The following is a 20,807-nucleotide window of genomic DNA, read 5'->3' as shown; positions in this document are numbered from 1 at the left end:
TATATTTTGTACGCTACTACAGAATCTGCTAATAGTTTACTGTGTTTATATATACAGGGGAATATTCGACTCAACAGGAAATTTATCTACTACAAGAAATAGGATGGCACTGAACGACGTAATTATTTTCTAACAGTTTTATTCGTTTCGTGGAATCAACAGGTACAAAGGTACTCTTTGGTTTTCAGGAGGAAAAAGGACACAGGGCAACCAAATGTTTTGGAAAAAATATCACTACTCATGACGACGCAATCTGCAAAGGCGCAACAAGTCACCACCCCATATTGCACTTTAGCCTGCTCGAGTAGTTCAATACCAACCTGGGTTTTTCTTTCAAGAGACCGTTGGGACGTTAATTTTTTTTTGCCTCCCTCGTAATATTTCGGCCTGCGAGAAATAACTGAACTGACGCCGCAAAAATCAACTTAGTGATTGCATTGCTGGTTTATTTCTGTGAAAAACACCAGGCTTCGCACGGCTCCTTCCAATAGGAAAAAAAAAACTAGCGAATAACAGGTTAAAACAAGAAACATCAACTTTGAAGACAAAATCAACACAAACATTTTGTCACACTGGTGCATATCCGGGTGGTGCTCTCAGAATTAATGAGAAAGTCTTAATGAGCGAGCATGTGCGTAGCGTATACAAAACTCTCATGATTTCATGTGCCTAGTATGAATTTACATGTGTTTTATACGCGTTATAAGTGTCAAAAATATGTATCATATTAACTTTCGGATGCTTTATACGAGATCATACGTGTCACAAAAATTTCACTTGCGTATTGGTATTTGTCGCATACAAGTTCACACTCGTAACAAATGTGCCTTGTATGGACTTAAATGTGGCATACCTCAACTGGCATGCGACGCACGTGCGATGACTGACACGTCAGCGCAGTTATTTCTTGTGTCAAATCGCACGAGTGCCTTTTGTACAGGCGCTTTTTGCGAAACACGTGAAAAAAAAAAGCAATGAACAAGTGACAAGTAAAGAGCAAACGAATGCAAAAAAAGTACAGGGCTTGTTCCAAACAATTTTTTCCATGTTCCTCTGCTTTTGCCCTCTTTCTTGCTCTAAATACCGCCCAGCCTAGCTGTCTCTCGTTCGGGGTTTTCAATGTGCTCAGGTACACGTTCAGTTGGCAGGTAAATTTCGCCTTCTCTGCTCTGTTAGTGGTTGCAGAGCTACGTCGAATAACGCCAGGTGTTTTCACCGCAGAGCTCCATGTGCATAGAAAAATATGTGCCCAAAGAGAACACGACCAAGAAGCCAGCCAGTGCTGCTAAAATTCTCAAATACCAAGGTGCTCAATGTTTATAACTGCTCACATTCAGATTAACAGCATCTTGAGAGCCTTCAAGAAGGCTCGGTAGACTTAACGGAGAATTTTCTAGTTGCGGTCGTAATTTATGCACGACAGAAAGAAAGAAACGTGTAAATAAGTAACGCGAGTCTTGTACAGAACTAATGCAAGTACTCGTGGCAGTTGCACTGCAGTGGTCGTTATTTAACATAACAAAATGCAGAATGGTCGATTTGGAAAAATTATACGGTTTACAGGCAACAGGTCTCGTCATATGCGATTCATTAAAGAACAAAAAAGTTGCGTTGTTGTGCTTAGGTCATTGATTTGCTGAAATGCAATATCCTGGTGAATTCCTGTTTAAGGATGTTTAATTTTTAACTTTTTCTAATTCCTCAGTTCTATGACAGCTGTTTTATAGGTGTGCTATTTTTATTTCCAGTCGAAATTTTTTCTCCCTTTGTAATATCAAATATAAGTGACACATGGCACATGCACCTGATATATATACCTCAGATATAGCACATATACAAGAAACACATATATACGAGGCAAATTTGAGATTATATGACAATTTTTAGGACTATAGGGATTATCTGTACGATATCGCGCGAGAATATGATGCAACCGCTCTTTCACTCTGAGAGACAGACAGAAAAACGTTTATTCGTCGGCAAAATTTTGGTGGCAGTCTCTGGGGATGTAGCCTTGTCCGGTGACCTTGAGCCCTTGGCGCTCGGCAGCCTGTAGGGCTCTGACCACGACCCAGAGTTGTACGTCCATGTCGGAACGGGGCAAAGCGGCCTGCCGCTGTTCGGGGTTCGTTAGCTGGAGGCCCCGCGGCGGAATCTCTTAATGGCGCTCATGCACGATATGGGCAAAAATAGCTTTAGCTTTCACTGTGAACATAGACAATTTATGCTGTTGTCACACGGGCACTTTCGATCGTGAGCGAGTCGGTCAGGCTCTAACACGATGCAAATTTCGTATATTAAACGACCAATGCAATCACGACTGCATCTTATTGTGCTTGGTGGAAGGCCAGTATTTTCTGCGCGATGGAACGTTTCCTTGCCGCGTCGAAAGCTGCAATCGTCGCGCTCAGGAAACACCCGAGTTACATCAAAAATCGCTCCTGAACTAACGTAATTAATATAGGCTAAAACCTACTTTTTTTTTACAGGGACGTGATTTGCAGACCTCTACTAACAGTCTCAACCCTTTGTTCCTGCTTAGGAAGTTGTCAAACAACATATTCTACGGAAGCTAGAAAACTCGGATCTTGCTTTTTGTTATTACAGCGGAATGATTTCCAGACCTGTTTTAACACTCCCAACGCGACGTAGCGGCCAAGTTAGTAGTCAAACAACGCAGAAAGCCAAGTGCACGGGCCAATATACTGTGTCTTGCGTGCGTTAGTAATACAACCTAGCGTAGCTACATGGCTTTTTAAAGCTAGTAACACTTTTCCTTAGTAACACTCAAGCAAGATTGTTTCAATGAGCTATTCTGTTTAAAATCATTAATGTAGTGACGAAAAATGCCGTGCTCAAGTGGAGAGATAGAATATCCCGAGGATGACGACACAAACAGGTCATAGGCGTCGCAAGTGTTGTCTTTGGCGCACTGAAAATGGTGTAATTGAAAACGAGAACATGCTGCATCTCGCTCAGCAAAGGTCACACAATAAATATTTCATAACGAGCGTTATATAAATTTTATTTCTCAAAAGGTAAACATTGCAGCTATTAGAACGCCTATCAGAATTTCAAAGTGCGTGAAGATGAACAATTATTAAGTATCTGTCTCTAGGGTCGGTGCGTCTGTTTCATGCGCTTTTATACATATAGCTGCACTTGTTCATATGGTTGTCGACCAAATTTACAGCTGCTAGATCCGGGTTTAGGCAAAAAAATCAGCGAAAAGCCGTCCATGCGGCGGCGTTCCCGATGCTGTTTAGCATTTCTGATACGCTGTTCATTCGTTAACACACATTTACACAACGGCCGCTGCGGTGGCTCAGCGGTTATGGTGCTCGGCTGCTGACCCAAAAGACGCGGGTTCGATCCCGGCCGCGGCGGCTAGAATTTCTTCATACTGAAAACTTCGCAAAAAGCGAAGACACAAAACGAGAAGGCACGACACGGGCGTAGACTATCAACTGAATTTTTATTCAATGAAGAGGCCTATATATGTATCTTCTACCCAAAGTGAGACAGCACAAAAACACAACAATCGCGATAATCAACCCAAAACACAATCACCCACTGTCCCTTCGCGTGCACCGCGATGCACCCGTCAATTAACTTCCATAAAACTGCGCACAAACAAAATCACGACAACCTTAACGGTCACGCTGATGTCACGCCAAAGACCCATATTGCCTGCTCGCCTTAAGAAATCTGGCCAAAAAGGTTATCTCCCTGTCAAGCAAGGCCACAGATGGTGATGCCACACAGGAATCCGAGTCTTTCTTGATTAGGTAAGCCTCAACCATCTCCCTGCATACCTGATCGCTATGTTTGAACAAGACGCTGGTCCAGTTCAAATGAGGGTAGCATTTTTCGCAACCCTTGCAATACACGGCGAGATTGGAGGAAGCCGCGCCCTTCAACGACCTACGATGCTCCGCCATCCGCTCGTTCACACAACGACCCGTCTGGCCGATGTACTTTTTTCCGCACGAGAGCGGCACTTCGTAAACAACTCCAGTGTTACACTCTGTGAACCTAGTTTCCTTCCTGTGCGCTACCAAACAACCAGTTCCAGCACGACTTCCCTCAGACTCTAGCCTTTTATGCACAGCACTACAAATCCGCGCAAGCTTATTTTTGGCCGTGAAAATCACGTCCACTCCGTACCTCGCCCCCACTTTCTTGAGCCGGTGTGAAATTCCATGGACGTACGGAATTCCCACCACACGTCTCCGTCCCTCGTCCTGCTTGTTATTGGAACCACTACTCCCCTTGTTGGCCAGGATCCTTTCGGAGATCTGAGCCAACAACTTCTCCGGAAACCCGGCTTCCTTCAGCGTCTCCACCTGTGCCAGGAAGCTAGCCTCAACTTTGTGGTCACAGGACTTCGCAAGGGACGCTTTTAAGCAGGACGTGGCTTTTAAGCCTTGACTATTCAAGGCTGGTATAGCCACGACACACACACGCGCACACGCGCACACGCGCACGCGCAACACACACACACACGCACGCACGCACGCACACACGCAAACACACACACACACGCATGCACGCACGCACACACGCACACACGCACACACGCACACGCACACGCACACGCACACGCAGACACAGACACAGACACAGACACGCACACGCACACGCGCACGCGCACACGCACACACGCGCACACACGCGCACACACGCGCACACACGCGCACACACGCGCACACACGCGCACACACGCGCACACACGCGCACACACGCGCACACGCGCACACGCACACGCACACACACGCACATACACGCACACACACACGCACACACACGCGCACACGCACGCGCACACGCACACACACACACACGCACACGCACACGCACACACACACGCACACACAGACACAGACACAGACACGCACGCGCACACACACACACGCGCACACACGCGCACACGCACACACGCACACGCACACGCACACACACGCGCGCACACGCGCACACGCACACACACGCACAATGCTGTTCTCTAAAGCTCTGCAGCCCGAACTCCGGTGCGAAACTGAGTGCAAGCGCCTTGAGGGGGTAGCGGCGCACGCTACGTCAGATCATGACAGGCTTCACTGCCTTCACGCGAAAAACAAACTGTCTGCGATGTTGTGCTATGACCTGCACTTTCTTATGCTCTATTGAACTGCCGATAAGAGCCCTTTTCTTTTTACGAAGCGGCGAAGAAGAATGTCTACGACAGCCCAGCAAGTCGAAATTGCACCCCGGCCAATCTCCCGCCGTGGGTATGTGCCATTAATCCTGTGGACATCGTTATCATCATCAAATTGCACGGTGAAGGCACTGCTGCGATTTATCAACAGAAATTGCGTTTTCCCTGAGCTTCTTGCGGCATGATGTGGTCAGTTCGGCTTCTGACGGAAAAAAGGCACAGGATTTCATAGCGTTGTAGATCTTTCAACAAAGTCTTCATATTCGCTCAAAAAACTAATATTCAATCGTTTTCTCCATGGCTTGCAAATCATAATTGTTACTATCCAGCACGATGTACTGGTGCAAACGGTTAGTTTTGAATTTTAAGCAGTTTTCCGCCTAAAGGGTAATATTCGGTCACGCCCGAGAGTCATTTTTGAAATAATTTTCTTAATCGACATCGCAAAATTTAGAAACGTTTGAAAATGTTCTCTGACGCATGCAGCATATATATAAACGGTGTGGGCCACCTAATTATGAGATAACAAAGCCACAAATATGAGCTGCGCTTCAGCATCGCTCTGTTTATTTCTGACTGGCGCTTCATCAATAAATGTGCCTTTGTTACTTCTGTTGTTCTCCATACAGGCCTTTGAAAATGAGTCACTTCATTTTTAGTAATGAGTACGAAGGCGAATGATATCTGCGGTACAAATATACAGAACACAGAGCAGTAGCATAACTTAGGGCGATAATTTTAATGCGCGCTAAGCGTGGAAAATTTGCATGAAACGTTGCATGAAAATCAAATGAGATCTCTTAATACCACTTTGGAGGCTGAAACATGGTACTCGCGAACCCTCAGATAATCATGGAAATCAAACCGGTGGCTGTCATTTTGACTTGCCCCGATTCGAGCATAAGCCTTATGTTGAGTTGGAATACCAGGCAGCACATCTGTGTGAAACATTTTCGCGGAAAAGCGCAAACACACAGAATCAGAGGCACCGATAACACACTTTCGATGAAGCGTAGCACGGATTTGTTCGGAAGAACGAAATCAACCTTTGACCAGGAAATGGACCAGGAAATTGAACAGGACAAGTCGTTTGACAGTCATGTTTATACCTACATAGCACACGCAAAAAGCGGCTTAAACTTGAACGAGAATGCTCTTTTTAGCTGCTATATACCGGCAAGTCTGGCACCATACCAAGAAAATCCACAAAAAAAGCTTGCGAAAATAAAAAATATCCTTAAAACAACATATAAGCCCTCCTTCTTCTTAACGCCGCTTTCTTGCTTCAGTTCTATGTTTGGAAACAAAAGACCCACTTTATCTCCGGCTCACGGAGCTTAAATGGAGAATATTCACAAAAAGAACAAAAAACAAACGCTTGCTAACCGATAGTAAAGCCGTCGCATGGCGAATGCGACCCGATCAGATACACCACCAGTTTATCTCGTCACACTAACTTTGTAGTTTGGCGGTAATTCCGTACATTCACGGACTGTATCAACGGCTAAAAAAAACCGGGCAAAGGACGAATGTTAAAGGTGTTTTTCTCTGTTCATGAGAAGCTCTAAGAATTGTGCAGATTGAGGGCGCGGGCTCTTCAGACAAGACTGGGTGCAAAAAAAAGCACAATTTCGTCAAATGTGCGGAATCAGTCATCTAATGCAATTCCTTTGCCGATTAATTGTTAAAGACGTCCCCTGGTCTGAGTGGGACCTGTGTAAATTATCGCCTCTAGGAGCACCGCACTAATTCGAGGGAGAGGGGCGCAGGCTTCCAATGTGGGCATTAGGCAACCTCAATCGAGTGCAGATCCTAATGCTTTACCCACTTCCGGCCCAAGAGAAGACCCCAGTGCGAAATCAAACTGTTGACCAATCTATCAGGATTGCACCATCATCACAAAGAGCAGCTGCTAACTGACTGAAATTATCAAGGCGGAGTTGATTGACCGTTAAGCGGATATACGTCTATATCATCTATATCACTGCCTTCGAAGGAATTGCTCGGCTTGCGTTGTCACTGATTATTTTACTGGCTGTGCACGTGTGATGTCATGCCATGGCATGCCTTTGTATTCCTTCTACGGTTCATAATATTTTGTTGCAAGTTAACGCTGATGTGAAATCTGTCTCTCTGCAAGTTACTTGTCTCATTGTGTGCTTGAACTATTGTGCCTTATTACAAGCTTTTTGCTCCCAATCACTGCGTACAATTGCGACTTCATTTTATTGCCTACCTGTTTAGGGGTACCCGTAGTGGTTTGTGCCGTCGCGTGAATATATTTCTGATTTTAGTTATGTGGAAAATTGACGACAATTAATTTCCTTCAGTATAACGTGATATTTTGGAGACTTGCTCGCTTTATTCATGAAGGTGTGGCATCGGGCGAGTTGCAGCTCGACTTGTAAGACTACAACAGTGCAGGAAACTGAGCGATTTTGTTTACGTTCATTGTGAAAAATCCAGGCGCTAACAAACGACGACACAGAGGGGACACAGCGCTTACTGGCAACTGCAAGAATTTTATTCAGAAGCTTCTATATATACAACAGCTCCCCTTTGCCGCCGCGGTGGCTCAGCGGTTATGGTGCTCGGCTGCTGACCCGAAAGACGCGGGTTCGATCCCGGCCGCGGCGCCTAGAATTTCTTTGGAGGAGAAATTCTGGAGGCCTGTGTACTGTGCGATGTCAGTGCACGTTAAGGAACCCCAGGTGGTCGAAATTTCCGGAGCCCTCCACTACGGCGTCTCTCATAGCCTTAGTCGCTTTGGGACGTTAATCCCCATAAACTAAACCAAACTATATACAACAGAAACCACAAAATGACTAAGTGTGGTCGACCATCGAGTCGCTGGTTAACTTTTGATGAAGGCTTCAGAGGAGGTGATTAATTATCCCACATTCTGCGGAGGTCGCCATGACTGCACCGATACCCTTCATCTCTGGTTTGGTGTGATCCCCGTCACAGTTGTTCGGTCGAACTCAATCCTGTGTTCACGTGCGTAAGAGGGCTTGGTCACCGCGCTTCACTCAGCGTTCATTTGACTTGACGTCTGCTTTAGGGTGTTTCATCCTTTCCTAAAAATTCTTGGCTTCCCCAACGCACTACGTCGGGCACTCTGAGTAGGATATTTTGTACACGACTCATTGCGCCTTCACTTTCGGATGACGATCTTTTCAGCGCTGGAGATGTCAGGTGCTAATTGTCTGCTTTTGTAGTTTTTGTACCCCTTTTCCTGCGAGAATACATCCAACAATTGCAGGGGACTCTTAAGCTCCAGCTTAAGGGTATGAGGCGAAAGCTTTAATGGTTTAACGGCCATAAATGCAGAATTGGTGATCCTCTACTTAGAGTTCATACACCCCAGGAAGTGCTCATACCTCTCCTGGCGCAGTGGTGCAGCGGTTAAGAGATGTACCACTGCCCTGCGATGGCAGAACCTGCCACTGGTGGAATGAGTGCGATCCAGAATGTTCCGCCCGAGCAAACTCTTGCGACCAATCATTATTTATCTGCCATCTGCCACGGTGTGCAATTTACTCACAATCCGAGGAGGGGGCAAGTTGTTACGACGCCATAAGGTTACGCTACCAGGTGGCTGACGTGCCTTCTGGATTGCTTCTCTGGGGATGTTTCATGGATTTTTATCTTACGGCCAACGACGCCGACGACAATGCCGGATTTTCTGTGACACGAGCTCGTTAACGCAATCGCGTTAAAACGTCACTGGTGCCTTTTACGTAAGGTATATGCGTGAGTTTTTACCGCCCGCGTGCCACAGACAAGAGCTGACGCAGCAAGGCACCTTCAACTGCTGGCCTGAAACCTGACTGTAACGTCGTGGTCTGCCCCTGGAGGTTGGACACCCCGCTCGCATCACTTCAACCTCTTGCTCCAACATCATATACCATTCGGCCTCCCCCGCGGTGATACTACGCTGTTTGCCGCCTGTGGCTGGGAGTGGCGTTCACAAACTCCTATTCCCATCTAATCTCAATGGCTGACTCTCCTGCGTTTGACCAGTGCGGTTGTGACGAAACGATCAGCCACCTCCTCTGTGACTGCCCTCGTTTTGAGCGAGATCGCGGTTTCCTAAGTGCTTCTCTGCTCCGCTTGGACTCGCGTCCTTTAACACAGTCTAACGTTCTGGGGCATTGGACACAACCTTCCAGACAACGGAAAGCGGTGAAAGCGCTCTTAAATTTCTTAAGGGACTCGGGGTTGCATTCCCGGCTATAATCTTTAAGTTTTCAGTGCGCGCCCTCTGTCCCTGTGACATAGTGGTCGCTGGACACTTAGAAAACTCATTTCCTTGCCGCTCTTTTTCCTTTTTTCCCCTTTGTTCCCCTCCCCAAGTGTAGGGTAGCCAACTGGGCATCGCCGGGTTAACCTCCCTGCCTTTCCGTCCTTTTCTCTCTCTCTCTCTCTCTACCGCCCGCGTATGCTTACGCTGGAAGTAGAATTGTGTTTTTAGCGTCTTCTTTCTTTCACTTGAAAAGTTGAACGAAGAAGCGGGAATATCCGTTTGTTTTGATGTCATCGACGATTCGTTTCTTTTAGTTTACTTTTTCCACCCATGAGGAACAGATGGTGCCCACTCTCTACAATAAAGGTGTAGTAACAGATGCCTTCAGGGCAGTTGGAAAAGTGGAAGCGAATTGGAGTTACCCCCTTGGTTGGAGGATTACTGTGTACCGAAAATCGCAAGCACTCTTCGTGCTTTGTGATCAGTGAAAATCAAGACTGTCTTGCTGTTCAAGTTCAACGTTTAATGGTATGCCAATTTCGATGGTGTTTAGGTTGGTTGAGAGTTTTGTATTTTAGACGTTTTACACACGCTGAAGCATTGATCTACTTAACGCAGGAAAAAGACTTTGGCTGTGGACTAAAGGCTGCAAGAGCCTAGCTCTCAATATTCTCCACATTTTAATTATCGATTGCGACCTATATTCAGGCCTCAGTAGCAGTCCTGGTTGTTGACTTGAAACATTCGTCTTAGGTGCAATGCAATCTGCGGATACGAAAATCAAGGAGGCGGCATACTTTGTCAATGCTCAATTGTGTTGATTCGTGCAGGGATAGGTCCCAGTGTAGTGCAGTGCGAGTAACGGACACACCCACGGGTAATAGAGCAAAACGTGCCAAGGTGCTTGCCGGCGATTGGGGCTAGTACCGTGTAAAAGCAGTCGGAAAGACGCCGCGAGTGGTACAGCTGAAGTCTACTACTGGCCGCCGTGAAATTGCAGGTTTGTGAATTTTAGATAGGCCGTGGAACCCTGGAGCTGAACAATTTTTTATTTATTTATATTTATTTATAAATACTGCTGTCTCTGAGGAGAGACATAGCAGGAGTGGGTGAATACATGAGTAAAAACAAATAACATGGGTAGTATAGAAATAGATAACACAGAAATATTAAAAACAGATCAACGGGTCAAATTGTCAGGCAACTGAAAAACAAACTCTTCAATTGGCAATGAACGAAGTGAGCCGTCCAATCCATTCCAAATTTCAACGGTTAGAGGGAAAAAAGAAAATTTAAAACAATCTATATGTGGTTTGAAGGGAACAATGTTTAATGGGTGGTTCCGTCGGGTTGCACGTGCGCTTGATGACACAAATGTGAAGGGTGCCTGAATGCCAGATGATGTGTGAACAATCTTGTGCAGCATAATGATGCGTTCACGTGTGCGCCTATGTTCTAATGTTTGTAAAGATAAACTGTGCATATGGGAAGAAGGTGAAAACTTGCGATCATACCGGCTGAATATGAATCTTACTGCTTTTTTTTGAACTGATTCTAAACGGTCAATGTCGCGCGCCTAATGAGGGGACCAGACAATTGAGGCGTACTCCAGGATGGGTCGAACTAGTGATTTGTAAGCAGTTAATTTACATTCCTTCGTGGCATTTTTTAAGGTTCGTTTGAGATAACCAAGTTTGCGAAGTGCTTTCCCAGATATGTTATTTATGTGAGCATTCCATTTTAAGTTATGCGAAAATATAACGCCCAGGTATCTGAACTCGCTGACGTGGGTCAAGCAGTTACCGTTGTTACTGTAAGAGAAATGCAGCGGATTCTTTTTGTTACCAAAGGTCATTGCAACTGTTTTAGTGAAATTAATTTTCATTTGCCATGCATTACTCCATTCACAGAACAATGAAAACACTTTGTTTAGTTCCTGTTGATCATCGGCGTTAGCAACGTTGCGGTAAAGCACACAGTCATCGGCATATAGGCGTAACTTCACTGCGGTGTCGTTAGTAACATTAGCTACATCATTAATAAAAATTATAAAGAGTAGAGGCCCAAGCACCGACCCTTGGGGCACACCTGAAGTTACAGTGACTGACGATGACTGTGCATGGTTAAAAGTGACGAACTGGGATCTTAAGTGTAAGTAGTCGGTTATCCAGTCCAGTAACTTATTGCCGTTAAACATGGTGCGTAGTTTACGAAGAAGCTTATTATGGCAGACCATGTCAAATGCTTTGGAGTAATCTATAAATATTGCATCGATTTGATCACGGTTATTTAAAGCGGAAGCGATGTCGTGAGTAAATTCAATGAGCTGAGTGACAGTGGAAAAACCAGATCGAAAACCGTGCTGACAGTGTGACAGTAGATTATGACAAGTTAAGAACTGAACAAGGTGCTTGTGAATAATGTGCTCAAGAAGCTTGCAGCAAGTGGAAATTAGGGAGATCGGTCGGTAATTACTAATTCGTTGTTTGTCGCCAGATTTAAACACCGGGATGACATTGGCAATTTTCCAAGCCCGGGGAACGGAGGATGTGTCCAGTGATTTGTTGAAAATCACTGTAAGGTAACGGGCACTCCATTCCGAGTACTTCTTTAAAAACATGTTAGGTATGGCGTCTGGTCCCGCACTTTTAGTTGTGTCAATTTTTACTAACAGATTGTGAACCCCAGGGTAACTTACTTCGAGGTTGGGTAACTGGTGTTCCGAGCTATGAATGAAGGGAGGATTGGTACCATCATCAAGATGAAAGACAGAGTGAAAGTAGCTATTGAAGGCTTCAGAAATGGTTACGGGATCAGTGCAAGGCTGCTCGTTGATAATGAAAGATACAGAGTCATGGGAAGAGGGTAATATTGTTTTCCAAAATTTCGATGGGTTCTCTTTCATGAATGCTGACAGTGTTGTGTTGAAGTAAAAGTGTTTAGCTTGTGTCATTTTTGTCTTTAGCTCCGACTTGAGTGAAAGTAGTAGTGAATCGCGGCTTTCGTTTCCTGGCCGGCTGCGCTTGCGCAAGCGCTTGATGCGTCTTATGAGATGAATTATGTCTCTTGTGTACCACGGATGCTTCGGGTTATGTTTCACACATTTTGTGGGGACGAAATGAAGCACACAGCTATGTACTAAATTATAAAACTGCTCTAATAAAGCATCAACACCACACGTTTCACTGTCTGTCACGAAATCTCCGAAAGACGACGCTAGCAGTTCAGTAATAGCACGGTCGTTGGCACGGGTAAAATCTTTAACAATATTGAAATTCGGCTTATGGGGCTCACAAACCACATTAAATTTCATGAAAACACACTTGTGATCTGACAGTCCGTCGACTACATCACACTGAAATCCGTATTGCAGCAACTGTTCTCTAACAAAAACAAGGTCAAGAACAGAGTTTACTCGAGTTGGACATTCAACGACTTGTGTTAAATCATATGATATAGCCATATTAATTAGGGATTCGCAAACAACCTTGTCACGACCTGTTGAAATTAACAACTTCCAATCGATACAAGGAGCATTGAAATCACCTGTAATGGTCATTTTATACTTGTGGAGCCTGTGTTCCGCTATGTATTCTGTAATGTGCGAGAAAATATTTTCCGAACCGGGCGGACGGTACACAGCACCCACGACTGTCACGAAACCAGAAATGTTTAGCCGACACCAAACAGACTCAGTATTCGGAAGTTCTGGCAATACAAAAATTTCAATGCCTTTTCTAATGAACAGAGCTACGCCCCCTCCTCTAGCAAACTGCCTGTCGTTTCTGATCACCGAGTAATCTGGAGGCAAAAATTCTACATCTGATATGGAGTTGTCCAACCATGTTTCTGTTACGCAAATAACTGACGGAGTGTAACATTCTACAAGCCAATTGAAATCTTCAATTTTATTAAGGAAGCTTCTAGCATTTAAGTTCAAAAGAGTCAGTTTCTGCTTTTTTTTCTGCTCATTTCTACCTTTCTGCTCATTAACGAGTCACTCTGTGTCCCTAGGCACTGCAGCACGTGCAGCCTTGACAAGCCTTTTGGAAACATCATCCCAAGTGTAACGAACACTGTCGACTATCAGGGAATCGTATTGCAACCTATACTTATCTGCTTCTTTGCGGATATCAACCGAGTTGTCCCAGAGAGCCTTCCTAATGTGCCGTACACGCGCAGAAAAGTCTTCGCTAATGTGCGTATCAGATCCTTTTAGTTTTCTGGCGTTTTTAAGGATGGAAAGCTTGGTTCTAAAGTCTAGCAGTTTAAAAATGACAGGTCTCGTCTTTTCAGTTGTTTGCTTGCCAAGCCTGTGACAGCGTTCAATACCTTCACATTGGATTCCAAGTTTGGAATACAGTAACTCCGATACAGAAGCCAATAGCCCCTCAGAAGTTTCATTTGATGGTTCCTTCAAGCCATAGATGATTAAGTTATTCCTACGGGATCGGTTTTCCAGGTCATCATTTTTGCGGTCAAGTTTGGTATGACATCTTTAAGATTCTCAACAGTTATCTCAAGATCATGAACACGCTGAAGAGCGTCGTTAGCAGTTGAAGCCAACGCCTCTATGTGCGTAATACGCTGTTCAAAGGTAGCCATTCTAGAGTTGAGCGCGGAAATCTCTGCGCTGATTCGTGCTTGTCCAGCTAGCAGCTCCGTTAGCATTTCCTCTGACTTTGGGCCTGGATTTGTCTCGACATCGCCGGACAGTTGCAACAAAATTCTTAACGAATGCAGTAGGCAAGAAAAAATACACACAAAGTGCTGAGGGTCTGGCAGCAGCAGTAAGAAACGATCATCGCTCCTATAACATTTGAAAGCGTATTTGTGGCCTACCTGCAAAATGAAGCACACGTGTTTGCAAGAACCGTTCGCCATGCCGCTGCCAAACCCACTGAAGAGGATTGGCCGGTGTGTTGCTTTTATATCCCGTCGGGTCCGTGTCGATGACGTTCCGGGGTTGTGCCATGCGTGGTCGAGACAAGCGAGATCGACGGAAGATGAGGTTATGGTTGCATTGCCATCTATCGGCTGACAGCAGGAACTGAATGGAGGGCCCGTGAGCGTGCATTTTCCATGAAGGAAGCTTGAAGAAGAAGCATTACCCCAGTCTGGAAATGGGGTAGAGGTCGAGCCTACAATCTGGGGTGTGCCTTGAATATCTCTGCAATGATTTCGGTGAGGTTCCTTCCAGTTCTGCGAGATTGGGCTTTTAGCAAGCTTCTCATATGCCAAATTTCTGAGAACAGCTAAAATTTTGTCTCCGCAGTCGCAGTGGTTAAGCACCACGGTTGAGGTGCCTTTGTCCGGCACGAGAATAACGATTAGTGGCGTCGTCTCGGAGTTCACACTGAGTTTGTCTTAGCTGGTTCAGCTTCTTTCGAAAACCCACAACAGATGTAAGCGTAGAAAGTTTAAATGAACAAAAGAATCGATATTTCCCTTGACGATGTGAGACTGAAACTTCGCAGTTAGTTAAAGATAAGCCCAAAGCTGTGAACATTGCGAATAGAACGTTTTGAGAGAAAATCATTAACTGCTATCTGGGAGTAGATTTCGTTCCCTAGCTTGAGAATGCGTGTTCGGGCTCTATATCTTTGAGAGCCGGGCAAGTCAAAGTTCGCGCGGAGTATATAGCTCGCGACTTCCAGCTTCACACCTATCCTGTGCATGTTACCCTCACCCACCCTCTCCTTGTCACCTCTGCCCACTCTACCCTCACCGTCACGAATTTTTCTTTGTCAACCCTGCCTCGAATATTGGAATCAATCTCCCTAAAAGGAAGGATGCGGCTGCCCTTATGAGAGCTCTCCCTCCTAACATTAAACATGTCTGGCTTTCACTACTTTGTCGTAATGGCAAGGTTCTTATGAGCACGCGGTCCAATGACGCGTTTATTACTCTTAGCCGCTGATGCAAAAATTTGCTCACCGAAGTTCACTGCATGAAGTTTTTTCGATGTTCTTCTTGAAACAAGGGATAATTCGTCTTCAGGTTGTCTCCAGAAAAAAAAATCAGAGGCTTGTTAGACACTTGAAGGCGGCTGAAACTTATGTACTGACCTAAGTCTCAAAATGAACACATTTAAACAGACGCACAAATAATCGCCATGCATGTTTGACATTCCTTGGCAAAAATTTTGAATATTGGCAAATTGCAAGGTACTGATGTGGAAATATTAAACATAATGGTCCATTCTTCTGATATATAGCAAAATCTTTCTTTTGTAATGTTTCCATCGATCGCATCGCGCGCTTAAGACTGCGATAGGAAACCAACGGGGAACGCTTTTTACGAGAAGGACGTTAATAGCAAAATAAACGAAAGCCTGCCGACAGGACATCCGTGTATATATTGATTGGTGTGGGGAAATTTTACAGTATATAAAAAAAATCTCTGCCTCTCCCGCAACCGAGAGTAGAGTAAGCATGAAATGTTTACGGGCATAGCACATTGGTTGTGGATGGTACTAAACAAAACCTTGAAATGGCTCTAGTGTTCAACAAACCACACCCCACCATACTCTTCTTGTTGCGTCGAAGCGACCGCGTGCAATAGAGCGGGCTTAGGTAGGAAGCCGCGAACCGTGGCGGCCTTGTCGCGTTCGGGAGCGGCCGCACAATCATGGCGTTGTCGGCAGGGGCGAGCAGTCTTCTACTGTGGCGTGTCACTCGCAAAGCTATCGCGTTCCGCAAGACGCTTCCTAACTCTCCTTTCAGCAGGCTCCATTGCTCGGCTTAAGCAAGCAGCTGTGACGGTGGTGGTATTGGAATGCAGGACGATGCAGAAGCGTACGCGGACACGATGAGACGCAGGCTTGACAAGAATGTATATGCAGCGAAGGCCAAGCGGCCGGTCTTTTACATGCGTGAGTGTGGGACCGCAGCGCCATCGTTGGGGATGGCGCGGAAGCAGCTTTTCAGCCAAAAGCCCTTCTCGCCCTGGAGCTCCCCTCTTGCTCTCGTCTTGTCTCGTTAAATCTCCTACGGTGCCCGGATGTTCTCGTTTCAGTGCCCGGATGAGTGGAATTCAGTGCCCGGATGTTGGCTCTCGGTCTCGGCGTGACGTCACCACACTGCCGATGACGGGAGCTAAAAGCATTTCATGCTTAAAAATATGTGGGGGCTCATATGTGGTAGGCTGCGAAAGCAAGTGTTTTATACTGCATATGCAGCGCCTCTAGCGGGAAGAGCGCGGCGCGCCGAGCCAAGCGGCCGCCGTTACTCGACGAGCCGAGTTGGTAGCTGGTCTCTCGCTTCTGGAATGACGTCACGCTGTGACGTCATTTGACATGGTATGGCGTCAGGGGTCATTCTAAAGGACAAACGTGCCAAGTGGCCGCCGCTACGCGAAAGGTAGTTCTTGGGAGTAGTATTGCTTTCGCAATAAAAAAAGGCGTTCATATAATTTTTCACGTTCAGAAATGGTTTCGTCCGGAATTGTTGGGTACGAAAAGAATCGAGGACCGAGTAGTACCGACCAAGGATCAAGGAAACCTAAAAGCGCGAAGTCTGGTCCTTGTTGGTTTGACATTAGTTCGCCTTCGTCGCGCTCTACGCGCTTTGTGTCAGTGCGGAGAGGCCTATAGTAGTGCCTTGAAGGAGAACAGGGCGTCAATGCACAGTTGTTTGAAGCTAGGCTCAGTACTCTCGTACTTATTTAGTGGAAGTTATTCATTTTTGCCGAAAAGTAGGTTGCGCTGTTGTAATTCGAAAGAAATGTGGCTCACAATATTCCTCCAGCTAGTTTTCACTTCTCGGAAGAGCTAGCTATAGTTAAAGAAATGGTAATAAATAAGTAGAGAGCAAATCGCGAAGAAGATGGCAAGATCAGAGCGCCACTTAATAATTCAGGAGAATCTTTTTCGGTAAGTCGTTGGATGAGCATATCGGAAACACAAAAATATGTTAAAAGATTTGTGGTTATCGTCGAACGGTCGCGAATAACGGCATTAGCGATTCTGAATGAAGTGAATAACGCATCACATGGTAATATAAAGACTAAAATTGGCATGGCATAGTTCTTAGATATTCGTGGCGGCCATGAGCAAGACGACACCCTTGAAATATCATTTTAATTTTACTTGGTAACTATTATTGGGAGAAAATATTAATGAACATCGGGCGATATTGCGCTATTGCCAAAGTGTGGCGATATTACAGAGTAATAGCCCCATAAGAGAAGCCCTCAACGAGATATTTCAGTAGAAAAACCAGTGCTGACATTACGAAACTGATATGTTCAATCGAAGCCAGTATATCCGGCTTTTAAGGAGCAGTCCAAACTTTTAGTTTTTTTTTTCAGCTGGAAGGAAGAATATATTAATATAATGAGTTTGAACAGCGCAGGGCGTAACCTACAAAAAAAAATCCAGAAGACGTGGCTACTTAACTGTAGGTGTAGTATTTTTCGTTTATACAATGTGGTGGTTAGAGCCAATGGGGTGCACAACAACACTAACAACAGGATTCGAAAAAATTCATGATCAGCCTCACTACGCCCACTGCAGGGCAAAGGCCTCGCCTATATCTCTCAATTCACCCTTTCCTTTGCCAGGCCGGCCACCGTATCCCAGCAAACTTCTTAATCTTATCCGCCAACCTAACTTTCTGCCATCCCCTGCTACGCTTGCCTTATCTTGTAATCATCTCCGTTAGCTCAAGGGACAAGCGGTTATCTTGCCTTCGCTTTACATGCCCTGCCCAAGCCTATTTCTTCCTCTTGATTTCGACCAGGATGTCATTAATCAGCGTTTGTTCCCTCACCCATTCTGCCCGCTTCCGGTCTCTTGAGGTTACACATATAATTTTTTTCTTCCCATGGATCGCTGCATTGTCTAACTTAACCTGAACCATTTTTATTAGCCTCCACATTACTGCCCCGTAGGTGCTCCGTAGCTCACTGCAAAAAAAAGTCGTTATCGTAGGCTCTGCAGCGGTAAAGAGTACTGCGCTTTTTCCGCACAAAAGTGAAATTGAGCGCGAGCGCTACGTATAAAGCTCGGGGCAAACTGTATGCCCGTTGTTAAGGCGTTTGAGTGGACCTTGGGAGCAAAAAAACTGTGCTCTACTTTGGAATAAACCTTATTTCATTGCAAGTGATAGTTACTATCGTCTTTTTTCCATCTAGCGGCGAAGGAGAAGTTTGTCGATGCGGACGAACAGTGCAGGGAGCTCGAAATGGGCACTGAAGGAACAGCTGCACATCATTAGCGGATACTGCGTTTGCCCTGAGATTCCGGCGCTCCTGATACGCTCAGTATGCATTTTGCGCAGAAAAAAAGTCTATTTTTCCTTCGCTGTAGGGCTTTTCAGAATAGATTCTGTATAACATCGCTTTGTCCATGCATAACCCAAATTGGTACTAAGTGCCTAGTTTATTAAATACAAAGCCATACATTGAATTTCACTAATTTAGCTGATTTAGTCATTTTTGCAGTACCTGATTACCCCCTTCGCATACCGTTGTTTCTTGGAATGAATTTCTTTTTATTTCGACGTGTCAATATTTAGAAATTTTCGGACATGTTCCCTGACGCACCCAATCTATCTCTTTTTTTTTTATATAAACCATCTTTTGGCGAGTGTATGTTTTATTTTGCACTATGCCTCTCCCTCGCCAGACAGGATTCTGTCGAACCCTTGATTACAGTCTATCTCTGAGAGGTGCGTCCGGTCTTTGTGAGAGAGCAACGATTTTATTAATAGCTGCTCCGGGGAATATTAACTCGTTTGGTTTTGGCATGTGATACATTCATAAATATGCCGTTAATATTTCTGCTGGTCTCTTTATGCACATCACTGTTGTTGACATCATTGCTGGTAGCGTGTCTATAAACGAATAATGATATATGACAAGAACCTCTAAATCTCAGCGCAGTAGCATTAAGCGCGTGAACTGAAATAAACCCGAGAACATAGCAAACACCCAGAAGGCTAGGGGGAGGGGATAGAGCTTGTGTTTGGGGTATCTGTTAAAATTTGGCGTCGTCACTTCGACGGACGCGGCTGTTGCGACGCGCGTCTTTTCTTTCAGTCTTTGTGCTCACATCTTTCAACCCTCTTCTGTCTGCACGTGGCAGCGAGTTTGGCTCTGCCCGAGCCAGTGGGCAGGCCCGTGCACTTTCCCTTTCATCCTTCCTACAGTCGCTGCAACAGGAACAAGAACACTGAAAAGAAGGAGACAACGAATGAACCATTAATCAGAACAACAAAACATCCCTAAATCTGTTCCAACAAGTTTGGTACTGCCGTCACATTCAACTGCAGAATGCAACTGCTAATGACCCTCAAAGGAGGTCCATCTCTTGCCATCGACCGGTTACGTCGCAGCTGCAATGCAAGAAAATGAAACGGTCTTTTGTTCCCATGCTCTGTGGTGTGGGTTGTTTGTTGTTTGGGTTAGTGGTATGGACGGTTGAAGGGGGAAGTTGCGGATATGGTGCAAGGGCACTAGTGCGGACCAGCCCACTCCACACCACGCGGGCACAAAGGACCGTCTCCTTCTCTTCCCTGCCTAGCCTTTGCTGCATGACTCTGAAAAATTATCGGCGAGTATAGCGAGAAATCTCAGGGTACTTGCTAGTGCCTCCGTGAAATAGGATTAACCGTGACGTCATGACAAAAGGTTAACATCATTTGCTGCAGGGCCTCCTTCGATAGTTATCTGGCGCTGTGTTGTTGAGTTCTCTACGACTACGCATGAATTGCACCCGCCGCATACCTTCAGGCTCCGACCTTCCCGCTACTTGCGGCCTCTGAGAGGTGTTTTGAAGCGCCTGGGGCGTCTCATGAAAATCCCCCCCACCAGTTAAGGGCAAAGATACCACTAAGCCAGAAACGGGCTGCACGCATTGTGTGGCTAAACATTCTACTCCCCCCCCCCCCCCAAAAAAAAAAAAAAAAGCATGCACCCCACCTAAAGAAGACGAAGGCAACGCAAGGAGCGTGCAGAGGGCCGGCGCATCATCACAGAATGGAGCCACGCGTGGATCGTTGTGCGACGTGCGTATCATAGCTATGCTGTAAAAGCGATTATGCTACCCAGACTACCATGGCTTGTGAAGCGCTCTATGCGTTACAACTCGCATGGTGAAAGAAAGCATTATTCAGGCGTAGTAATTTTCTATAATTTGCAAAGACGTTGAAGGCAGCAGCTATAAGGCTGTCGTCAGGTAGCAACTAAAGAATGCATTAGCACCGCGCAGACAATAAAAAGCTGTTTCAGAGGACCTTAGTAATCTGGATATGCAAACCGCCAATTATTCCAAAATTGAACATTTAAAAAAATGCTTGGTCAGTGTACATGTTGCAATTTTGTTACTATATTTTTTAAAGCATAGCTGATTTGTCAATAAAA

At 45.4% G+C, this 20,807-nt stretch overlaps 1 pseudogene; it reads right to left on the bottom strand.

Annotated features, from left to right (window-relative positions):
• Positions 1-13,427: 13,427 nt before the first annotated feature.
• Positions 13,428-19,980, bottom strand: LOC149336948 (uncharacterized; annotated as a pseudogene).
• Positions 19,981-20,807: the final 827 nt, after the last annotated feature.

Source organism: Amblyomma mixtum, chromosome 7 (genome assembly GCF_055824585.1).
Source record: "Amblyomma mixtum isolate Tamu chromosome 7, ASM5582458v1, whole genome shotgun sequence".
NCBI lineage: Eukaryota > Metazoa > Arthropoda > Arachnida > Ixodida > Ixodidae > Amblyomma > Amblyomma mixtum.
The sequence above is the reverse complement of the archived record's forward strand: the minus strand, read 5'-3'. Positions and strand labels throughout refer to the sequence as shown.